The following is a 23140-nucleotide window of genomic DNA, read 5'->3' on the forward strand; positions in this document are numbered from 1 at the left end:
AATCACTGCGTTTTGGTACACGGGGGTTTTTTAGGTCGCTAAACTCGAATCTGAGGTCAGATTTGTTCAAAAATTACAAGGAAAGTATGTCATGAGGGTTTGAGCTAGTCCAATGATGACTCCTTTTTTCGAGCAATCGTACCGGGATTAGAAACCATTTTAACGCTGGAGAAACTTTCAAAAACAAAATTGAGAACTTGAAAGTGACCGAGAAAAGTCTGAAAAACGACGTCAGATTGTTAAAATTAGAAGAATAGAAGACGAGAATGATTGCAGAGGAACGCTTAATATGTCAATTTTTTTTGTCACTATCTCCTCGTATTATTGGTTCTTAAGGGTTACTTACCATGCTTAAATAAAAAGGATAACTTTGCAAATTAATGCCCTGCATGATTTAATGGTTCTATGTTTTGCCGTTGTAAGCTATCAAGTATCATGTCAGAGGATCAGAGAAGCATCCTATGAAATGTCTTGAGAGGCGCCAGACACGAGAATGGACAACATTTACTTACAATACGTTCACTGGATATGATGGTCAGCTGAGCAGTATTTTTTTACCACTCATGCATTTGGTGCAACATTCTTGGACTTTAATCAATTCCACCCAAATGTTTACCAATTATCGGCTTAACTCAAAATTCAGAATTAAAGAAGAAAAAAAAAGAGGCGGCTTTACATCAAATCAGAACTGTGTTCAAATATTCAGTAACATGCCATCGATTGAGCTAGTCAAGATTAGCAGCTTCTAGTGCGACTAAAATCGTCAATACATTTGAGAAGCACGAAAAGCGTAGGCAAGTCGCTGTGATCGTCTAGTATGTGAAACGACACACTTACATTCAGGAAACCAAACGTCATAAGTGAAGCAGCAGGACAAAATTTGCCTTCAGCCAAATTGTACCATAGATTAGAAGGGTTAGTTCTGCATTAGTTCGCACAAAGACATAACTGAAAAATTCCTAAATTTGACCATTTGGCAGCATTTCAAAGTCCGAGGGAGAAAGACAAAATTTCCAAGCAAAAAGCAGTTAAAGTTTTTCTGCACTGTTGCCAATCTTGAGGAACAATCCACCTTATACGCTTACATCATAATAATGTAAATCATGGCTTGAAAGATTGACCCAATGCCCTTCAGAATATCACATTAGGTATTATCATCATTGAAAACTAAAATAGTGTGGGTTTTCTGGGTTTTTTTACCCTCAAACTGTTTTCGGGTGTACTAAACAATTTTCGTTTTCATTTAAAGGCGCATTTTGTCTTGCTGCGTCACATTTAATACCCGTATGGTAGAATTAATAATTTCACTTATAGAAAAGAGGAAAAAGATGAAAGACAGATTTATAATGTCGTCTCATCTGAGAACCTTTTTATCACTCATTAAATACGATAAAATGTGGCAACCCTGGAAAAAATTGCGCACCCTCAGAAGCGCAGCAACTCAATTTAACAATATTATTAATATTCACTCACAAGAATTTCTTTACTGCACGATATCTAAGGTCATATGTGTGAAATATGAATTTTATCCTATTTTTGGTGAGTCGACTTTTTAATAAAACAAATTAAAAAAATGGGTTTCCCGCAGTTTCCCGCAGCAAAGCTGTGGTGCAAATGAATGTTGAGGGCTCAAAGAAAAAGAATCTAGCCTTAAAACTCTATAGAAACTTATAGAAAAAACTGCAGAAAGCTTTTTCGATGGAATTTTTAAGATTTATTAGGCTCGTTTTCTAACAAGATTTTTGGGCCGTGAAAAGTGCACAATGGAAAAAAAGTATACATCAAATGAAGGCTCTTTTTTAGGAGAAGAAGTCCTAGTGAACAGATTTTCATCCTGCGCAACCGCTGAGCCGTGATAAGGCCTTCCACGGTTGCAGTTCAGGACGCGCTTCTATATATTATCCGTGCAGTGTGAGAGGTACCCATGTTCCCCCCTCCAATACATCGCTGTTGGGCGATTATTCGATGAAATGTTGATGAATCCTCAACCCTTAGAGAGGCTCTTTAACGAATTCCTCATCATCGATACAAAACTGAACACACTTAAAAACGGTATTTTTCGCGTGAAACGGGCCTCTCTGGCCCACAGCGGCATGCCTGGAAAAGCTATTTTTTTACTGCCTTCCTTATTTTCAATTGAGTTGCAAGATTCCGTCATAAAGTTTATTGAAAAACAAAAAATTGGATTAACTGAAAAATGCATTCCAAAACTTCTGAAATTGAAAGAAGAAAAAGAAAATCAATCAATAATTTCAGGGTAAAGTTTAAGTACAGTGGCAGTTCTTGGCAACCGTTTTGCGGTCGACTGAAATTTCCCTACATTCTAGGATTTGCCGCACTGTATTATCAGCTTTGGGGCACCATTAGGGTGCGTCAAAAAAAATGAAAGTCTGAAATGTTCCGCTCCCCAGGCGGAAATCGATGACGTTTGGTAAAAAAACATGTTTGCCAAAATTTGGGCCATTTTCAACCATTTTAAATGGTGCCAAAGGTCAATTTTGTGATGAAATTATGATATTTAGGTTTAGACCTCGATTTCGTACAAAAAAACTCGATTTTACGCTGAAATCGTGCGTTTACGAGAAAAATGCCAAAGAACTCGACTTGTAGAGGATGAAATTTTACACTAGGAGGACGTCTTTGTAACCGATAAAAATCAAATTGAACTAGAAAAACTCAACTCGGTATTTATTTTTTTGGTCCTCAGAATTTCCGAGGTCTTACAAAGTAGAGGTTTAAAAGACTCATTTTTCACGACAATAAGTCGAAAGAGGGTATAAATGAACTGTAGGCAAGTGTTGAGGATGCAAATGTCATCAGAACTTCCTCAGTCTCAAAAAAAGTTCCAACTATTTTCCAAAATCCTCCAAAAAGTGTACGGCTCGAGAAGCAGGATCGTGCTTTAATAGTAAGGGGAAAGTGCGGTTTAACCGGGAAAAATTGCGTAACAAACTTTCCCTATGTAATCGTCATCAGTAGGTCCCCCTGAACAACTTCCTGAAAGTTAAAAATGGCCCGACCCCGGAACACCCTTCAAAAAAGTTAAAATTGAAAATGGCGGCCGTAATAAGAGGGTCCGAAAAATTGGTATTTTAAAATGCTCATTCTGTCTCATCATGTGAGGTATCATTTCCTATGTAATTTTGTTGTCGTAGATTTCATAAATGAATTCCGCAAGGCCCCTTCTGAGCTTACGTTTCTCTCGGTAGTCGTATGTCTCCTTTAATTTCCTTTATTAAATACATTTATAACATAAAATTTAAGTTTCTTGGCCATAAATACACGAAAATAAAGACACTTCACTTTCCTTGTTCCTTTGGTGAATATTTAAAAAATGCAACCTCCTGCCTTTCAAATTTGGCCGCCATCTTTGATTTGGAGCGTCCCCTTTGGCCGGAGGGCCTTGTGGAATTCATTATGAAATCTACGACAACAAAATTACATAGGAAATGATACCTCACATGATGAGACAGAATGAGCATTTTAAAATACCAATTTTTCGGACCCTCTTATTACGGCCGCCATTTTCAATTTTAACTTTTTTGAAGGGTGTTCCGGGGTCGGGCCATTTTTAACTTTCAGGAAGTTGTTCAGGGGGACCTACTGATGACGATTACATAGGGAAAGTTTGTTACGCAATTTTTCCCGGTTAAACCGCACTTTCCCCTTACTATTAAAGCACGATCCTGCTTCTCGAGCCGTACACTTTTTGGAGGATTTTGGAAAATAGTTGGAACTTTTTTTGAGACTGAGGAAGTTCTGATGACATTTGCATCCTCAACACTTGCCTACAGTTCATTTATACCCTCTTTCGACTTATTGTCGTGAAAAATGAGTCTTTTAAACCTCTACTTTGTAAGACCTCGGAAATTCTGAGGACCAAAAAAATAAATACCGAGTTGAGTTTTTCTAGTTCAATTTGATTTTTATCGGTTACAAAGACGTCCTCCTAGTGTAAAATTTCATCCTCTACAAGTCGAGTTCTTTGGCATTTTTCTCGTAAACGCACGATTTCAGCGTAAAATCGAGTTTTTTGTAAGAAATCGAGGTCTAAACCTAAATATCATAATTTCATCACAAAATTGACCTTTGGCACCATTTAAAATGGTAGAAAATGGCCCAAATTTTGGCAAACATGTTTTTTTACCAAACGTCATCGATTTCCGCCTGGGGAGCGGAACATTTCAGACTTTCATTTTTTTTGACGCACCCTAGGGCACCATCGTTTGAATTTAGATAGCCAGCAATAATGTCACGCATTTCAGGGATTGTTCCATGTTCCCGATGTCTCCTTGTTGTTCACAGTTTTCTTGGCTAAATCAAATGAACTAACTAGACAAGATAAGAAATAATTGGGCATCAGGGCATTGGTTTTTCTCTTCTAATTTTCACCTGATACACGGAAGACACGTTCAAAATTCCTTAACTCGGCTTATAAAAATAAGAAATCGTTTTTGTAAGTGTTCGTCGACCCAAACTTTCAGTTTTCCCATGAAAACGAAGTCATCAAACGTTTGTAAGAAGTGTAAACTAAAAACTAAAATTAAATCGGCCCCGCAGCTAATTTTAATATCATTTTCTTAGTATGCATAAGTTTTTTAGACAAGTTTACAAATTACGTTCATCAGAGTAAGGAGGAAATACGGTTTTTCAGAATCTAACATTTGATATTTATCGAGTTTTATTACTACTTTTGATGGTTAGCTCGACTAACATTGATTTCGGTCTTTTAGTTCAAACAAAGGTTTATTTTACTGGTTTAGCACTTATCTCTCTCTTATCCGTTGATTGTGAACATTTTCAACGTATGTATGTATTTGACGAGATCTGCGTACAGTTTTGACAAGTAATATTTCGATTTTTGCGCTGCCTCGTAACGTATTCCCGCAGTGAGTGAGTTCGTTCTTGGTGACTGACAATCAAGGGAGGTATACAACAGCGTTCGAATTTGCTTCGCATGGAGGATACAAGGTGCGTTACCAAAAGTTTCCATCGTTCGGACATGTTAATTGAGCATTAATAATTTAGCCTTCGCTTGAGCCTTCAGTGCTCTTCGAGGAGCTAAATAATGCCACTCGAGAGGTTGCCCCTCCTGCTCTTCAAGTTGATTTTATCTTAATTATTCAAACTAAGTCAGACCCATGCAATCCCCCCCCCCCCCTCAATCTGTTTCGCCAGTTTAACGGAATTTTTTGGTGATACCACAGAAATTTCGGCATTTATTAATATAAAAATATATTTAGACCAAAAATCGAAGGTCAAGGATAACTAACAGGTCTTGCAGCCTCGCTCGAGAGGAAAGAGAACAACTTGTAACCGCCTTCAAATATGGCAGATATACTACTCGCGATACCCACTTCCTCGTAGGATTGCAAGTTTAACCTAATTTAAGAATTCCCTGACTTCTCGCGAAGAGAGATGTTTGCAGAGTTTTGAGCTTTCTGCTCTCATTTCATTTTATTCATGGAGAAGAAACCAACTTCATTGCTCGTTGTTGCTTGAAAGCATAGAATATTCTTTATACAGAGGAGGAAAACATGGGAAATTTTTAAGATACGGTGGAGCGAAGTGTGTTACCATTTAAAACATTAAATAGTACAGGAAATCCGTGACGCTGCCAAAATGCCTGCAATTTCACTGTCAGCATGTATCGCAGATCGCGCGAATATCACCCTTCTTCATATTTTTATTTAAAACTTAATTAATCATTTTTTCATAATACTTGAGAAACAAGTAAGACATATGTTAAACCCAAAAGTTTGAATTATCTGTACAATCGTATTTTTAAAACAAAACTTCTTTTAAACGCTCGTCAAAGTGTTTAAATTGGCTACACGTTTCCGTGCGGGGCTGTTTTAACACGTTAATAAATTATTTTCTTACGGTTGCAATCATTCCACGATTATAATTCTCGATGTATGAATGAAAAAGGTTGCTAACTCAAATGATGAGGGAATTTTATTTTTTACTGAGGAAAGTAGAAAAAAACCACCGAGTGGCTCACACTGGACCAACTTGGCGCGAATTCCCTGCACGCATCTTTACCCTAAGACAAGTGAAAAAACGCCCTCAGAACAGTGCTGTTGACCCATTGACAGGGAAATTTAAAAAAGAAAGAAAGAAAAAAAAATAGAGGAGTTTTTTGGAAGCACCAGACCCGGAGGCGGCAGATCGTGTGTGTATGGGTGCGGGTGAGGGTGTGTGTGTGTGTGAGTACTTCCTCATTCAAAGTGAGGAAAAAAAAATAAATCCTTACGATTGTTTTCTCGTATTTCACTTCGTGACCACATCATACAATTGATGCCTTTTTTTAAAAGGAATAAACAATTAAAAAAAAAAAGAAAGATTAATGCTTGAACTTCAACTCTTGTCTTTTACGTGACTTCTCGGATCCAACCAGTCTGTATGAGGTACGAAAAAGATTAATTTCTCTCAGTTCTCAAAAAAATCGGGAAGACTTGTAATTTCTGCAAGGCTGCAAAATTTCGTCCTGCGTAAGATCCTAGGAAAAAGCATTAAATTCCAACCCAACAATCGTAAACCTATTAACTCTACCGTAAAAGGTATCAAACGTTACGGATGAAACCAGACATAATCTGCGATGCCTGCCGTACCAATCGCCCAAATATCATCTAAAACTGCTCTGTTGCCGCTTGTGATTGCCAAAGGCGACCTTATTTCTCATCCATGGTATTTTTTACCACCAATTGGTGATCGGATGCAACGGCGATTCTTCGCTGCATCCTCCTTAACAACTGGTCGAAAATCTAACCTATGATGAATACAAAATCTGAACACTCTCCAATTCTGCATACATCCAAGTTTCCGAAACTTCATGGCAGAAAAATTCAGGCAACAACCCCGATGCCGATTTTTCAGACTGTTAGGGCCATATTCACAGTCGTTCTTAAAAATATCATTCTTTTAAGAGACTCCGTATGGTTTGCACTGTGATTAAGGGAGCAGGTTTAAAGGAAGCCTTGAACGTAGCATCATACGATAGACTATTTTTTTGAGCGACGATTAAAATTCAGAATTAAAAAGTCTGCTTCATTATGCTATGTTCAATGCTTCCTTGAACCTTCTCTCATCACCCTGCAAACCATTCGGGGCCTCCTAAGGAGAGGCGTTGTTTAAGGAACGACTATAAATACGGTCTTATAGGGGACCCTAGCTGACGACATAATAAATACTTAGGGCAGAGCTAATGCTTGAGGCTTCGTTGAAATGCTTACAGTGGCCTTGAACGTAGCATCATACGATAGACAATTTTTTCGAGCGACGAGTCAAATTCAGTATTAAACTGTCTGTTTCATTATGCTATGTTCAATGCTTCCTTAAACCTCCTCTTGTCACAGTGCAAACCATTCGGGGCCTCCTAAGGAAAGGCGATGTTTAAGGGACGACTATAAATACGGTCTTAGGGGACCCTAGCTGACATAATAAATACTTAGGCCAGAGCTAATGCTTGAGGCTTCGTTCAAATGCTTGCGGTGGAACTATCTGACATAATTAGATGCATCGCTGAGGTCGAATATCGCAAGATGGACGTGGGCACTGAGGGTCGTATTCTTAGTCATTCCTACCTCAGACCGCCTTTCCTTAGGAGGCCCCATATAGTTTACTAGGGGGCTACGCCTCCTGGCCGCTACGCGGCCCAACTCCCTGAAAGTGCTCCGCGCCATCAATAGGCCGCTTCGCGGCCCTATTTTTACCCTTCTATCGGTGTTAGTTTTATTTTTCCCCTAAAAAATTACGATATGAGGTATACTTTACTTTCAGAATGAAATAATTTTTGGTTTTGATGGATAAATAATTTCTTTTTTTTTTTTTTGAGGTCAAAAGGACGCGTTTAGGAATGACTGCTTGATGAAATATTGCAGTAAAACAAAGAACAATGATAATCAGGTAATCATTAAGTGGACGCATCCGTCGTCGTCTTAGGCGACTCGGCCACCGCTCTTATGGAGATAACAGGCGTGCATCTTGTGTAGATAAGTATAGAGCTGATGCGCAGGCTACCCAGCTACTGCGCAACCTCCTCGACCACTGCGCATCCTCCTGCGCATAGCGGTAGCAGTCCCGGAGCATTCCGTAAATTCACTCAATTTTATAACGTGATTTTAAAAAAACTTGGGTCCTATTTCCAAAATCTGATTAGAGCGGGCTCATCTAGGGCCTATTACCTGTCGATTTACGCAAAAATCATAGAAATCGGCCCGGTAGAACGCTCAAACGAACTTTGACAAAAAGTATAAATTTACATTGTTTAAATGGGAGAATTCGCAACTTTACCACTTAATATAAAAAAACCTGGGCCATATTTTGAAAATCTGAAAAAAGTGAGCTTATCTAGAGACAATTGCCCGTCGAAAACCGCAAAAATTATTAAATTCGGCCCGGTAGAACGCTGGAACTAAGCGTTACCAGGTACGCATAATTAGGAGGTCTTGGAGCTTATATATATGATATGGTGATTAAGGGAGGTTGAGGGAGATCCTTATTAAAATATCATAAAAAAACATGATGTCGAGACAAAATGCAATAGTATAGCCTTAGAAATAGGCCCTTCCGAAGGATTACCTTGCCTTGCTTGCCTTCACACAAAATTAAAAACAAGACGACGCGACGGTTCCATCGTTAAGACGTTGGAGAGCGAGCGTTCACCGTAGCACCTCCATTGAATAAAGAGACTACGTCAACAGAAGCGAAAGCTCCGTAAGAACCAATGTTAACATTTTTCTTCTCTGAGTCGGTCAATCTGGTACTTATTGAAACCAATTTCGAGGTTACCTACAAATATAAAAGTGGAAAAAAACATTAAATTTTAAGCAAATTCACAATACTTCTCCGGTTTAACGATGGGTAAGTTTAAAGATCTTTCAGTTCCTAAAAACGCGTAAGTATCCGTTACTATTCGACCTCTCCAAAACGTCAACCTACCGCAAACGTAAACAGTACTTATTGAAACAGCTTCCCTTCGTTGTGCTTTGTTGAGATGAAAATGGCGGTGGCTTGCGCTTCTGTTGACGTTAGTCTCTTTATCCTATGGCACCTCATCAATATGTAAATTCGTAAAAGCGGTTTTGCGCGGACGAAAGAGAGCGCTGCAAGACGCTGTTGAACTAAACGTGGAGCGTAACCTAGGAAACATACATCTATATTAGAAATGACTTTCCTTCATAGAGTAAAACTAGGGGGCTACGCGGCCCAACCCCCCCGAGGGCGCTCCGCGCCATCAATGGGCCGCTTCGCGGCCCTATTTTTATCCTCCCATTAGTATTAGTTTTATTTTTCCCCTAAAAAAATTCGATATGAGGTATACTTAATAGAATGAAATAATTTTTGGTTTTGATGAATAAAGAAAAAAAAATTTTTAAAGTCAAAAGGACGCGTTTTGGAATGACTGCTTGATGAAATATTACAGTAAAACAACAATCTGTTTAAAGCGGATAATTATTAAGTATCTGTGGAGGCGAGGATCGAACCCACACCTTGATCAATGTGGACACTTCCGACGTCGTAGACGACTCGGCCACCGCTCGTCTTGCGGTAATCGGCGGAAATCTTGTGTAGATAAGTGTAGAGCTGATGCGCAGGCTACACACCTACTGCGCAACCTCCTCGACCACTGCGCATCCTCCCGCGCATAGCGGTAGCAGTCCCGGAGCACTCTGTAAATTCACTCACTTTAATAACGTGATTTTAAAAAAACCTGGGTCCTTTTTCCAAAATCTGATTACAGCGGGCTCATCTAGGGCCTATTACCTGTCGATTTACGCAAAAATCATGGAAATCGGCCCAGTAGAATGCTCAAACGAACTATGACAAAACATATAAATTTACATTGTTTATATGAGAGAATTCGCAACTTTACCACGTAATATAAAAAAACCTGGGCCATATTTTCAAAATCTGAAAAGAGTTGGCTTATCTAGAGACAATTATTGCCCGTCAATAGCCGCAAAAATCATGAAAATCGGCCCGGTAGAACGCTGGAACTAAGCGTCACCAGTTTCGCAAAATTAGGAGGTCTTGAGCTTATAGTATAGATATAGGGGTCATTAGTGAAGGGGTACTTTGTACCCGACACTTTTTTTAGATCTCCGACGACTAAAAATTTGAACGATCCTTGAAAGAGTCATTAAATAAAAGTGCGTTGCAGAGTTTTAAAACGTAAAGATATTAATTTCTCAAAGACAAGCCTACAGGCATTACATAAAGAGGACAAACTAGGAGAAAAAAGGGTAGAAATGATACATAAAAAAAAAAAAAAATTGAGAAAATAGGTCTATTGCTTCCCGCCACGAAAAATGGCGCCGATTCCCATGGAGTAGTGCGGGCCTTTACCAATGGATACATTAGTAACATACCCGATGCAAAACGACGGGAAAGAGCGTACACTACTAACGTGGTGAACGCTCAATACAGATGAAAACAAGCAGTTCCAACGCCAAAGCGTTGAAGGGCGCTTCTTTGACAAAGTATATTATTATCAGTTTATATACCCGAATACTGACGAAGATTGAAATAAAAGTGGGAAGCTTTTCCCATTAAACTCTTCAGAACTTCAGGACGACAACGAAGATCTAGAAACATCTATAAGCACTAAGTGATTAACCTTTAGGTGGTGCATGGAATCATAAAGGATACCGTGTAAATGAAACGACGGGAAAGAACGGCGAAACGTCTGATAAAGCTAGATGCGTCAACGCGATCTAGCGGACAGCGGCGTCGCGAGGTAGGGCGCGCGGGGGAGCGTGGCAGTGAGAACAGGAGTGCAGCAGCGGGGAGGGGAAGCGTGGGTCGCGGGGAAGATAGCGACCGCGGCGACGCGGTGCCGGCCAGCGGTGACATCAACGACATCGGCGCTGGCTGGACCCATAATCACGGCGTGAACACTCTGCCAGGCAGCGCTAATGTCACCGCTAACTGGAGTTGGGGGTCCTTATTTATTCTCTTGGTCCATGACATAACCTTAAACCTTTTTTTTTTTTTTTTTTTTGCTGGTTTAGTGGCTTATATTCCGTTGGAACCTACAGCCAACGATAGACAGTATTTATTGTCCTTAGACATCATGGGATTTAGGCACATCCATGCTCCAGGCTTTCAAATTTTCAGGGATTAAGGCCGAGTGGAATCTGTTTCTGCAGATCCACTCGTCAGTTCCATGAAAATTTGTCGCCACCACCGGGATTCGAACCCGGGACCTATTGGCCTAGAGTCAGACGCGCTGACCACTAGGCCAACCTGGCCGGCTAACCTTAAACCTTCAGCCCAATGCCGCAAACCACCGCAAACAGCTGACGCTTGACGATGCTGCGCCGAGAAAATGAACCAATCACAAAATAGCACAGTAATACGTCACTAAAATGAAGAGATCACGTGACTGTTCGTGATTTTTTCGAATCAATCTGAAACTACAACCTCGAATATGAGGCATTTAAGCATAACGAAGCCCCAAAATAGTTTCACCAGGTAATACGTCCGTGCGAGATTGTTATGCTAAAAAGCAAAACATTTCACGAAAACTTTTATGAATACCAGATGCAGAAGAAAATCAAATTTTCCCGGGTGTACCAGAATGGCGTCATTACCCATAAGGCAAAACGGTATGTAGTATAGTACACGTTACATCGGGGGAGTCGAACGGCTGGAAAGGGCGCATCTGGTACCCAGAAGCGCCCAAAATGTGGCCGGTTTGGGGAACCTTAGAGTAGGTTCGTACCTACCTTAAAGTTCGTCAAAATCATACAATTCGTTCTTCCGTGATTTTTATTTTATGCGGGGGCAAAGCATTGCGATCTCTTGCATAGGCCTATATCCAAATTTACACTGCTAAATTTTTCCTCGCGATTTGTTGAAAATTATAATTTTATTATTATATCTTAAGGATCTCATTAAACCTCATTAAATCGCCATGTAAACCACGTGAGGTCTCCTGATGAGGAAACCGTTAAAGGATCGACTGGGAATGTGACCTTAAATGCGTCCGTTCGAGGGCTGACCGCGCCCACTATGGTCCACAGACCCTATTTAACGGAACTTTAGTCAAATTTTGAGGGTGGAAAAAATTAAAATTTGGCACTACAGTTTTATCATACATACTCTCATGGATCGTCACCTAAGTTTTCATCGACTAATAATGATTTATAAGATTGTGACGGACCCTAACAACAGAGCGCGCGGTAGGTCTTCATTAGCTGATTGTGAGCCGCATTCGGTGGTGCGTTACAGGGTGTTTATTTTACCGAGTTACGCCTCATCTATGTAAATTTTTGGGCAACATGGATCCACCTGATGGCAAGTGACTTCCTTTTCACCCCGTTTGATTAATTTTGAACCGGAATTTGTATGCTTTTGAACGCTCCAAACATACGCCAAAAAATGCTAGAAATCAGTGAAATTCGTAATTTTTAGGAAGCTCCAACTTTTTTTTAATTCTAGTTAATGCTTTGCGGATTGAAAAATCTTGTTCAACATATCCTTGACTTTAAAATGATGCCAATTTAAATTGCGCCTTTTTGCGCCTAACGGTCGAAATTAATTTTTTTCGGAGTGCACCTCCGTACATCAGAATGTGGAATATTTCATGCATTTTTGGCGTTTTTGCGACTGTTAAATTTTTTCTAGGTACAAAATAAAAGTATTCCGATGTATTTTAATCTACTGAGTCCGAAAATGACCTTTGTTTTTTCTTATCACCTCTCACTTTTCCGAAAAAGCGACTTTTTCCCGGGAAAATGAGCAATTTTGACGTATTTTTGTCATAATTGCAATTCATGATGATAAATTTTACTGGACCCGTGATAAAGAGATTCTGTCATGTATATTAAGCTGCTAAATCCGAATATGACATAGGTTTTGGTTTATCACCCTCCAGTTCTCCGATAATGCCGATTTTTCCGCGCCTTTTGGGTAAAACCTTTCCCGGACTCTAAGTGTGTTAAAAATACGGTTTAAAATTGATTTCGATGTTTGATATAGCGATTCTTATGTATTTTCACTTGCTAAACCCGAATATGACCTTAGATTTTTCCTATCACCCCTCATTATCCCGGAAAATTCAATTTTCCTCGGAGAACGAGCTTTTTTGGTATTTTTGCGACGATTTTCCGTATTCTGAGGAAAACGGGGGGTTGTAAGAGGCAAGTTGAGGTCGAACCCCGGTTGAATGTTTCTTAAGACGTCAGAGAAGACCTAAAGACGAACTTGGAAAATCGCTGCAACTCTATAGAATAGGAAAATTGGCGCAAAAATACCAAAAAAGCTCGTTCTCCGAGGAAAATTGAATTTTCCGGGATAATGAGGGGTGATAGGAAAAGTCTAAGGTCATATTTGGGTTTAGCAAGTCAAAATACATAAGAATCGATATATTAGACATAGAAATCAATTTTAAAGCGTATTTTTAACACAAGAGTCCGGGAAAGGTTTTACTCAAAAGGCGCGGAAAAATCGGCATTATCCGAGAACTGGAGGGTGATAAACCAAAACCTATGTCATATTCGGATTTAGCAGCTTAATATACATGACAGAATCGCTTTAACACGGGTATAATTTATCAACATGAATTGCAATTATGACAAAAATACGTCAGATTTGCTCATTTTCCCGGGAAAAAGTCGCTTTTTCAGAAAAAAGAGAGGTGATAAGAAAAAACAAAGGTCATTTTCGGACTCAGTAGATCAAAATACATCGAACTAGTACTATTTGGTACCTGGAAAAAATTTTACCTACATGGTGCAGAGGTCAACAGTCGCAAAAACACCAAAAATGTCCATTTTTCCGGGTAAAATTGGCTTTTCCGGAAAATTTAAGGGCGATGGACCAAAACGGAGGTCATATTCGGATTTACCGCCTAAAAATAAATGAGAATTGTCTGATATCGACAGAGAGACACTTTTGTTATTATTTTTATACATGTCAAAATAGGGTGGAAAAAATCTTCAGTCTTAAAAGCGCCAGAAATCACATTTGAGGTTAAGTTTCTCGGTCAGGATGTTAATATTTTGTTAAACTAAGATGTAAAATGAAATCAGCGACCCAAAAAACATAAGATCCAACACCTTTTATAACGGTGCAGTGCATTTTCGAATAAAGTTCCGTTAAATTCAGTCTGTGGACCGCGCCGCGCGCCGCCGCGCCGCCATGCGGGCCATGCCGGCTTCTGGGTTCACACTGTAGTGTGCCGAAACCTCGCGTCTACGACTGCGCCCATGACCATAACCTAGGGCCGATGACGCAATCCTGCTGGTAGCGGGTGGATAATCTGATTTTTGAAGCCTAGCTGTCGTGCTGTGTCGCGTCGCGTCGTCGTCGTCTTCTCAGGTTGAGAAGGTCAAGATCAGCGCTCGGGCTTCTACGTATGGACACCTTGAATTCGGGCTTGTAGCCAAGTGCTCTGACCACTTTTCTCCGCTATTTCGTACGGGTTTCGATGAACGGTAGATGAGAGGGAGGGGTTTCTGTTCGAACTGATTGTGAGCGTATTGCACTCGTGCCATCACTGGGAGATCGTCTACGGATTCACTAAGCGAAAGAGCGACGCCAAAAACGACCGTTTTTTGGCACGATTTGGGCCAGAAGGGATTTTTCTGAAACCGGGCCCAAACGATACCTTATGATACCCTAAAACTCTGGTTAAAATTTTAGCTTGAGTATACGCACGATTTTTGAGAAATGAGGGGGCAAAGTTGCCAAATCGCTATCATTCTGGACAGCATTTCTACAGCAAAAAGACGGGGAAAATGGACGAAAAAGTTACACCTTTGATGGGTTTCGGCTGTAAATGTTCTCATTGGGCCCCCAAGCATTTAACTGTGTTCAGTTTCAAAAATTTTGATCGCACAGTGGTCCAAAGTGGGGAGAAATCGTCGACAAATCAGGATTCTATGTCAAAAAAAATGGATATAAAATTGTCGGTCTGCTGCAGTTTTCATGGCTAACAATGTTCTTATCGGTCCTCAATGCATGCAATTGTGTTCAGCTTCACAAATTTACATCGCACAGTGGTCAAAAATGAAGGAATTAGTGGACAAATTAAGATCCTCTGTAAAACTTTTTAAAAATGAAGTGAAACTGTTGGTCCCCAGTAGAGTTTAGATCCCGGAAAAATTCTTTAAATTATTTTTTGGACTGTTTAAATCATTTTTTAATTTTTTCTCTCCATTTTTCCTTCTTTTTTTTAAATTTCCGAAAGTTTGCATATTTTATTGAGATAATGCTACAAAGTCTATTCTATAACAACGTTCTATAGACAATACGGTCTGACATGCAGTAATAATTAAAAAAATTAAATACATGAATTTTTCCGGGATCTAAACTCTACTGGGGACCAACAGTTTCACTTCATTTTTAAAAAGTTTTACAGAGGATCTTAATTTGTCCACTAATTCCTTCTCTTTTGACCACTGTGCGATGTAAATTTGTGAAGCTGAACACAATTTCATGCATTGAGGACCGATAAGAACATTGTTAGCCATGAAAACTGCAGCAGACCGACAATTTTATATCCATTTTTTTTGACATAGAATCCTGATTTGTCGACGATTTCTCCCCACTTTGGACCACTGTGCGATCAAAATTTTGAAACTGAACACAGTTAAATGCTTGGGGGCCCAATGAGAACATTTACAGCCGAAACCCATCAAAGGTGTAACTTTTTCGTCCATTTTCCCCGTCTTTTTGCTGTAGAAATGCTGTCCAGAATGATAGCGATTTGGCAACTTTGCCCCCTCATTTCTCAAAAATCGTGCGTATACTCAAGCTAAAATTTTAACCAGAGTTTTAGGGTATCATAAGGTATCGTTTGGGCCCGGTTTCAGAAAAATTCCTTCTGGCCCAAATTGTGCCATTCTTGGCGTCGCTCTTTATCTCAAGGCCCGCAAATCTCAAGGTTCGCAACTGCTATAGAGGTCCTGTCTGGTTCCATTTTATTGATCAACGGTCATCCATCAGAGTATAATCTCGGTAATAGGTGCATATTGGTGCCTGCCTAACCTAAGCGTTCCTTATTCTCGATTTTTGAAATGCAGAATTTCTGCATCGATGGAATGAGCTGAAGGAGAATCACGTAATTTATTGCGGGCTCTTTCCGCTGAACAACTACTGACGGGAAGTTTTATCAAAATTGTATGCCACACTTGTTGATTCGCAAAGAATGAGCTTTGGAGAAAAATAAGAAACGGGGCTTTAAGTAGAGCTTTGCAGGGTAAATAGATACACTAAAAAAAATCGTTGGGATATATCAAACCAATAAGTTGTGTTGTGCTATGTTGTGTTAATTGGAGTAAACGAGTTGCATTAAATTGACACTACAAAGTTGGGTTAGGAGGCTTTGTGTTGGCATGAATGAACACAATTTTTTGTAATGAGAGAACACAACTGAGTGTGTCAAATTGAGAAAACGATTTTCTCGTATCAAGAAATCTTCATTGTAATACAATAACACAATCAAGTTTCTCGAATTAAGAAAACAATTAATTTGAATCAAGAAATTGTAGCTTTAACTTGATACAATGCCGTGTAGATCTTGGAGCAAACGAGGTGCCTTATAGCCAAAAGTTACTTTGGAGCCTAATAAATTCTACATACCAATACTAATTTATTCAAATATTTTAACGTACTTTATTTTCTTTATATTTATCTCAATCTACTTTATTATTTTATGTTGTTTATTTATACTAGTTTATACCATATACTTATTCATTTTTTGTTTTATTTCATTTTATTTATTTATTTATTTTTCTTCATTTTACTTCTTCCTTTGAAACTGCATAGAAATTTCCGAGAATATCATTGCTTTCAAACATGGAATTGGCGCTGAGGACGCTTATGAACGCTTAGTTACCCCGTCACGTCAAGGGATTTTCCGGAACTCCATTGCAGCGGCACTTGGGCGATCACGGGGCTAAGCAACATCGGGCGTAGTGAGTATTTAGATGGGAGACCGTTTGGGAACGACCGCGGTGCGGATAACTGCATAGATATTTAATATCGCTCACGTGGCGAAAGGATACCTCGGCACTAAATCCACTTAAATTTCCTATTTAATCCTGAAACTTTTCACATTTGCTTCAAGCTTCTTTTTTTTTCCAGTGTAGGTTGTGTTGATTTAACACATTTACTTTCTTTGACTTGACCCAACTCAGAGTGTTAAGTGGTGACAACCTGCATACTTGATCTGACACAACTATTTTCTTGATTCAACACTACGTTGTGTTCTGTAAAAATGGCCAATCCAACAGTTGTGTCAAGCCAACACAACTCTGTGTTGATTTGACACCCTCCTTTTTTCGGTGTAGATTTAACTTTTCTTTCACCTTTCAGCTGTGCAGGAGGTTCAAAACTCAGAAGAAAATTCAGTGGAAAGTTTTACCTTGAGGGGAGGTTAAAATCCTTGGGAAGAAAAAAAGAATCTGGAAGCTTTCCAGGTGGTCAAAATCCAGGGAAAAATCCCGGAACGATCAAACTTTGGGGCGATATCCTGGGAACGTCAAAATCGCGGAGGAGAGATCCAAATCAAAGGAAAAATCGGGGGTGGAGGGGAGAGGGGTAATCACATTTTCTGAAAAAAATCCAGGGCGGCACAAGTTCAGGGGAATATTAGAGGGCAAAGTCAAAATCCAGGAAGGACACGCATCCAAATATCCAAGGGGGATTTGGGATGAAATTCAAACTCCATTTGATTCTGAGCCCAAAAAGAGAGTCCCCCCCCCCCCCCTACTTCAATATAGAATAGTTGCTCGTACGAAAAATCCGGGTTAGGTACCACTACTGGCATGGCACTTTCTTGTGTAAGTAATGTCTCGAAGTAACTTCCGGTTCTATTCCGGTCGATTCAACCAAAGCGGTTGATCAACTAAGTCCTTTCGGTTGACCGAACCAAAGGAACCCACAGTAACCAAAAACACGGAAATTTTTAACTGTGCGATGAAGCGGCGCGGCGCACACTGAGGTATTTGACCGAAAAAACTGGCCAAAATTACGTATCACCACATATCGCTGAGTTTTAAGATTTTACAAACAGTACTTCTTTTAAAGTGATACTATGCAAGATTTATCTATCAAACACATCATATGACAATTTGAGGAGAGTTTAAAGAGGATGAAGTTCCCCAAAAAGAGGCTTTTAAAGGACGCGAAGTATCGGAGTTAAGCGGTGCATTTAGATGAGTTTTCCCTTAACCTATGGTCCACTCTTCGAAACAAGGAAACTCTGTGACCCTCATTTAGGGCCCAAGCAACGTATGTGACTTCAAAATATGTGACGAAACAACCGATCTCTCACATTGAGGTGTGATTGTACTTTCCTCAAAATAATTCATGTGAATCATTCTAGATATTTGATATTCAACAGTTTTGATTCAAAATTAGTGTTAGCATGAAGGTTCTGGGACCTTCAGGTATGTAAACATATTAAAGGAATGGTCAAAACAATATCCTCCTATACTGATCGTTCGGGTTTTGATTCTCGGTCGAGGCTAAACTTTTTTACTCTGGGAATTTTTTATTTCATGCAATAGAGTGGATGAAGAGGTTTTTTGCTCCTGTTAAAATATAAATAGGGGCTGAATACGATCTATGAAAAAAATTTTGCTCAAACACTTTTTCGATGACACTATAATCACTAAAAAACTTCGTGGGTAGTTACATACTCTTACCACAGAAACTTGAAGTTGATAATCATGAAAAATTTAACTTTAACCCCTTTACAATCTGCTGGCCGAGGAAAAATCGTAAAATTACTTTTACTAGGCTTCAAATGTGCCTTTCAGCATAATTCCATGGTGCCAAAAAGCCACTTTGAAGCCCCACCCGACGGCCGCATGGACTCTCTGTCTGTCGAAGTAAAACATGACATTAAAATATGTCTATACTCAAGGATAATGCACGAAAAGATTGCTAGATAACGGATTAAACATTCTTGCACGACTTTGAAGGGGCCCTTCCATCCACTATACAATTCTTTTTTTACCCTTCTTTTGGGGGCGTAAGGGCCAGAAACACAGGTGGCGTGACCAAACATCACTGAATTTGTTACTGGTCAAAACTGTGGGAAAAATACCATTTCAGTCGTTAGTATCAACACAATTTTTCTCATTGATGTTTTTGAAAATCCCTAAAAAGTCTATCTTTAACGTCAAAAAAATCAATTTCCGCACGATTCTGCAGGCTGTCACCCCTTGATTATGAAAATACTCACATTGGACTATAATATCTCGCCTTAAACTGCTTGAGGGCAGTTGGGGCTAAAAAGAAATGGGTTTCTGAATTTCAAAAAAAAGTGTACATCACTTTTCAGCCAGCCTCCTATGAAACGCATTAAAAGAGGAAATTTCGAAAAGACTGTGGTTAGTTATGTGAAATATACCCCCACAAATGTGTTTCATATCGCTGAACTTCCCCTACATGGTCGCAAAGTCGAATTAAACTGACCGACGAGTAGCGCTACGAAACATATCAAAATAATCGCTGTGAAAAGATCATTTGGTGGTCTCTTCATCTACATGTTTCCTAGGGTATAAGACATAGTAGATTCCGAATATCACATTAGTTTTGCGAAGAAAAAAAATTTAAAATTTGGGTTTTGGCTAGGTTTTTTGGTCAAATACCACAGTGTGCGGCCCCTAGCTGGCGAAGAGGCCCAAACCTTATGGTGAAACTGCGGCTCCACTGCACCGCTCGGGCTAAAGACCTGCCGAACTGGGACTGGGTCGCCTACGAGAAACCACCTCGTTTGCAGATTCTTTGAGATCTCTGTAGAGACGGATTTTCTCTCGTTGAGACTTAGCACAGAGACTAAGACTAAGACTAAGAGCCCTACAGCTCAAAAAGAATACGATTTAACAATATTAATTTGAGGTGTGCAGCAACAACTGAACGTAGGGGGTGGGAATGAAGGACTTTGAATTTGCGGTTCGACTTCACATAACCGACGAAAAATATTTCGACAACGGTGCAAAAGATGCAGGATGTGATACCATCTTTCTACCGCTGACAATCCTGATAATGAGTTACTAAATTTGAGATTAGTCCGGAGATACTTGACATCCAATTGCTTCAGATATTTTTGCCTGAAGAGGATATGGAACAATGTAAAGGCGGGGAAACTTGGCAACATCGTATGACGATTTTAATACTGTCCCTGCAGGTAAACGAAATCTTAATTGATTCTGCAAAACATGTATTTCGCTACGCGAAGATCGAAAGGATTGTGCTGCTCCTGAACGGACTTGCTATCGGGCACGGGGTACGCTACCGACTAAGGACCGCCGCGCCGAACTAACATTCAGAGCTTGCAAAATCTCTCCGGGTGAAAATCGAATTTTCTTCAATATCAGTTCTTGTTCTCTCTCTCTTCCCCCCCTTCCCCCAATTTTCCGAAAGAATTATTTCGCAATCATCATTATCATAAGCTCTCTGACCACCTACAATTCCATTATTCGTCACAGTTCGTTCTACTGTTTTACTGAGCCGATTTCCATGAGTTTTGCGGCTATCGACAGGTGATAGTCCCTAGGTGAGATCCCTCTATCCAGATTAACTCGATAGTGCGCGAAGCACCCTCTGGAGGTTGGACCGCTGAACTGCCAGAGGGCGTATCTCCTAGTTTCATCTAAAATATTTAAAACTCTGAAGGAGAACTATTCATACTCAAATATAAACATTTTATCGGGTAGGCCGGTGGGGGATGGAGGGGGGGGGGGTTTAGAAATGTTTAAACGTTGGTACGGCGTTATTCTTTATAGGACGGCAGAACCTGCGCTGCTCTGCGAGACGTCACGGAGTTGGCGACGGTCGTTGCCCTTGCCCCGACACGCCCGTGGCCGCTTCGGTTGATGAGCTCCATCGATTTTGGCAATTGGATCCTAGCGAATTCCCCCTCCCCCAACTGTTGTGGGTCCCGTTTCGGCAATTTGTGATTCCCAGCGGCGGGGCCTGGGCCCGAATTTGAGGCATCGCGGATGATATCGTTATGCTTCAGCCGATGTCAGACTTCAAGATCTAATACTTCGCGGACCACGCATTGAGGATTAGAATGTGCATTCTGTCAAAAATGTACAAACTTGACAGTTTCTTGTGCTTAGGGTATGTTGATGAGCGTTGCACTCTGATTATTAATAGGGTGTGTATTTTGGTTTTTTACGATTTCTTTGAGGACGAATTGATACTTAATTGAACTGAATTTTATAGATCAAATTTAAACTATACTCTCATTGTAAGAAGATGCATTTCCTCCGTTGGTGACACAGAGTCTACTAAAATTTCCGTCCGGATTTTCATATTTTCCTGGTGTTTTAAATGTCCTTTTCTGGTGTTTTACATGTCATTGCCTGAAGTCTGGCGCGAATAAATTGACACTCGTTTGAGGTGTTGAAACCAACTGAATATATTTATTGATATGAATGAAGTGTTTCACTACATGTGCTAACGCACATGTGGTCCATGACCGGTTTTGACAGACATATTGTTTTATCCTGATTTGTCCTGATGGCATGCAATTTTGTACTTTTTTCGGTCTTCACTGACAGTCGACACTCTTGTTAAGACCTGCATTCTTTTCTCGAGGAGACGAACCTTCACATTTTTCAATTTTAGGCACATTTTTCTCGGGTGTGAATTCTAAGCTTTCAGCGTTTTCAATTTTTTATTTATTTTCAAACGAGTTAATTTACAAATAGGACTGGATAATGGTTTTATTATCTAATGTTACTTTGTTGATTTCATGAAATTAATTTAGTTAATTTAAATTATGTAGATAGATACAAGACACATTCTTGCATTGGTTACGTTTCAGTAAATAATATGTGTTGAAAAATAAAGAATAGGACTGATTGGCACCTAGTGTGCCTAAATCATTTCCGACAGTGGTATCCGATATATCTTTGACGCAAGACACTATGGCGTGTCTAATCCTCGTTCTCATGCGGTCTCGGCAGAACGGTTAGCGGCACGGTTGGTAGTTGATGCACAAAAATCAGCGCTCTCTCCCTAAAAACTCAATGTAAAATAGACACGTTCCTTCAGAAATTTTAACAACCTGTTCGCGGGGACCTCTTGAAAATTGAGGGATTTTCGGGATTGGAGAGAGATGAAAGGGACTACAAACTAATCTGGCTGGAGCCTCGAGCAAGCACTTGGGAATTTGTTCCTATGTTCCTCCATAGGTTTCTTTCCGCGGAGTGAGATTCGTAGCGGAGGAGGTACACCGCGCCCTAATGTAGGGTTCAGGGAGGGGGGTGGAAGCGCTCAAGAATTGAACCTACACCCCTTTATGCCCATTGCCCAGGTGCAGGTCACACAGTTGGGCCGCATTTAACAGAAAGGAACCAAAACACATCAGCTATTGCCAAATTTAACTGGGCAATTTAATTTTTTACGAGAGAACGTTTGTGTGGATTCCTTTGAAAATTTTAAGGAATTTGCTTCGTAGTATGGAGGAATCCACTGAAATTAGCACGAAAATCAGCACAGCCGTTATCATGTTAAAAATTAAACTGCCCAATTCAATTTGACAATAGCTTGTGTGGCTTGGTTCTTTTCTGTTTAACGCGGTCCAGTTCCAAGCGGTCAATCTGCACTAATAAACAAACCAAGTGACTGCGTCATTCGATATTCGATAGGTACATCCGATGGTTTTATCCAGAGCAAGTAAATTTTTTCGATATCAATCTTTTTGCCACGCTTTTGCGTAGACTCTTTTTGCGTAGGATTTCAATTGATTCAAAGCCTTTGTAGTTGTAAAATTAAGAGAGAAAAATGAAACAAAATCATGAAAACGATTGACATCATTCAATAGAAAAGTTAGTGAAATCGTTTGTTTACTCAGGTTTAATGAACTGAAGGCGTCAGATAGGGAGATACTGACGGCGTAAGTCCGCAAACACGTACCTCGGAAAACGGAATTTTTCAGTAGAGCGAAAAAAACCGTCTACATTCCTCATCTTTATAGGTAGAGGGGAGATAATTCTTGAATAAAAAATCAAAATAAGATGCTTTTTAAGATTCTACTGTCATTTTGAATAATAATCGCGTCAGTCAGAAGAAATGACCAAAAAACCAAGATACGTGTTTGTAGAACTTAGGTCCAACATTGAATAAGGAGATACGTGGTTGGCGAATTACTGTTTCAAACTCA

The 23140-nt window shown here is 39.8% G+C and overlaps 1 protein-coding gene and 1 long non-coding RNA gene across 7 annotated transcripts in view; one reads left to right on the forward strand and one right to left on the reverse strand.

The window, feature by feature from the left end:
• The window catches only part of LOC109029726 (myocyte-specific enhancer factor 2), a 428152-nt gene that overhangs the window by 220149 nt on the left and 184863 nt on the right, over positions 1-23140 (reverse strand). The gene's annotated exons all lie outside the window — the stretch shown is intronic.
• Positions 1-23140, forward strand: part of LOC140224544 (uncharacterized) — a 192120-nt gene that overhangs the window by 143243 nt on the left and 25737 nt on the right. The window lies entirely within an intron of this gene.

The sequence above is a fragment of the Bemisia tabaci genome, chromosome 1 (genome assembly GCF_918797505.1).
Source record: "Bemisia tabaci chromosome 1, PGI_BMITA_v3".
NCBI classification, from domain to species: Eukaryota; Metazoa; Arthropoda; class Insecta; order Hemiptera; family Aleyrodidae; genus Bemisia; species Bemisia tabaci.